This window comes from Melanotaenia boesemani, chromosome 4 (assembly GCF_017639745.1).
Source record: "Melanotaenia boesemani isolate fMelBoe1 chromosome 4, fMelBoe1.pri, whole genome shotgun sequence".
Taxonomy (NCBI): Eukaryota; Metazoa; Chordata; class Actinopteri; order Atheriniformes; family Melanotaeniidae; genus Melanotaenia; species Melanotaenia boesemani.
Genome location: NC_055685.1, coordinates 6605886 through 6608075, shown reverse-complemented (window position 1 = coordinate 6608075; position 2190 = coordinate 6605886). Strand labels below are relative to the sequence as shown.

General features: G+C 49.5%; 1 long non-coding RNA gene across 1 annotated transcript; it reads left to right on the top strand.

Moving 5' to 3' along the window:
• The first annotated feature begins 233 nt into the window (after window positions 1–233).
• LOC121638460 lies at window positions 234–1604 on the top strand. The gene is made up of 3 exons (XR_006010022.1): window positions 234–672; window positions 1063–1434; window positions 1516–1604. It is a non-coding gene; the product is annotated as an uncharacterized LOC121638460 (long non-coding RNA).
• The last annotated feature ends 586 nt before the right edge of the window (window positions 1605–2190 follow it).

Here is a 2190-nt window from a genome sequence, read left to right as displayed (position 1 = left end):
TATAAGCACCAATAAAAGAAAATGGAAATGGTGTGGAGTGGACCCAATAGCAGCACAAACTAATCTTATTTAAATAGTCTTTATTTAGGCAGGTTAAACAGGTAACCACTGGACCAACAGTGTAGGCAGGAACTGCAAGAGACACATGATCTCCAAGTGTTCTCAAAAGGCTCTACAAGTGGAGGAGAAAAAGCACAAACTCACTAAACCCACTTTGGATGGATGTTCTTCTGTACAGTGGTTCAGGTGAGAGCTGGGTGCAGATCCAGACCGGGGCTGAGACATGAACGCAATGGTTGAAAGCAAGTCGGGTAGATTCCAGGAGAGCAGTCTGAGAAAAAGTGCTGGAGTAAGGCGTTAATGGAAAGAGAATCTGGCAAAGAGTGAGTGGAATGAAGCTGCATACATAGTGGCTTGATTGAAGATAATGAGCAAGTGATAGAAGCACCTGCTCATCTTCTGCTTCCCAGCAGGTGGAAGGAGGGGGAGGAGGTGGTGCAGTAGGGAGCAAAGGACTGGTATGGACCGGTTTAATCTTTGAGACATGGAAGGTAGGGTGAACCCTCATGGAATGCAGGGGCTTTCACCAGACTGCCACTGAAATGATGACTCTCTGAATGGTGAAAGGCCAGATGAACTTTGGTGCCATCTTTTTGGACTCCACCCGAAGTGGTAAGTATTGGGTGGAGAGCCACACTCACTGACCCACTTGGTAAGTTGTTGCAGTTGTACAGTGACGGTTGGCAGTGGCAGCATAGCAACCCACAGAATGAAGGAGGGTGGCGGGAGCTTGGAGCCATGCCCTGCAGCAGTGATGGATGAAGGCTTATATTGATGGACAGGAAACTTTGGCTCCGCCTCCTGGGTAGGGAACAGAGGTGGTTGATAGCCATATGTACACTTATATGGAGAGAGGCCGGTAGCAGAGCAGGCAAGGGAGTTGTTAGCAAACTCAACCCACAGTAGTTGTGAAGACCAGGAAGAGGGGTTCTGAGAGGCCATGTGTCACAGGGCAGTTTCCAGTTCTTGGTTCATATGCTCAGACTGTCCATTGTGTCATAGGGTGGTTGGCTAAGCTGGGAATCTTGCTGGAAAGAGTGTGGCAGAACGTCAGCCTGCCTGGATCTTCCCCCTTACAGCTGACTGAGATCTGGAAATCAGGAGGCTGGTTTATTAAGCTGCAGGGTGCAGCAGTTCCTTGCCAGATCGTCTTCTCTCCTACACTGCTTGGGACAGCTCCCGGGAATCTGCTGCCTGCCTGTTGCTGTGGAGCGCTTTGCTTTGCTTGCCATTATCTGCCCACACCCATCTACACCTTCTTCTTCCTGCCTTCGTCTGTCATGTCCTGCCTCCACTTCCTGGATGGATAGTGCTTGCTTTTTTCACCTGCTGGTTGGCCACTTATCCCTCTGCGATGGATCCTCTAAGACCAAAGTAGGACTGGTTCATTATTCAAAGTTTCTGACTGTTGGTGCTCTTTTCTTTAGATTTATTTAACTCTGACTCTACTTCTAGGCAGAACCGAACCATGTAGTGATCACCTCCACCTCCACCCCTTTGCTGTGCCTGCCAGCTGGGTCAAAATAAATGTTCATCTAGCGCTATAACTGTGGCTTGCGTCTGCTCCTTGGGTCTGTAATTTTTTCTGCATTATGACACATTGGTTTGGGGGTGGAATCCAGAGGACAGACTGGGGGTGGCACCCAGCAGACTGCAGAATTCCCTCCAAAACATAAAAAAACGGAGGACCTTGGTCTGACACCACATCAACAGGAAGGTAGTGCATGGATACATGGTGTAAAACCAACTGGGCAGTATCTTTAGCAGTGGGGAGCTTGGACAGAGGCACACGGGCTGTCTTACTGAAGTGGTCCATGATGGTCAGGATGGCAGTGTGGCTATCAGAAGTGGGAAGGCCAGTTACAAAGTGCAAGGATATGTGTGACCACGGGCAGTGAGGAACAGGAAGAAGTCAACACAACCCAGCAGGAGGTCAGTGGGCAGTCTTGTGTTAACTGCACGTTGGGCAGGCTTTGATGAATTCCTGGATGTCCTCCTGCAAGGTGAGCCACCAGAAACATATGAGGAGGGCATGCAGGAGAGTTTGGAGGACCAGGCCCATAGTAGCAGATCTGATCTCAAGGCTGGAGGAATAAAAAAGGAGTTAGACAGGAGCTGGGACCAGGTTGT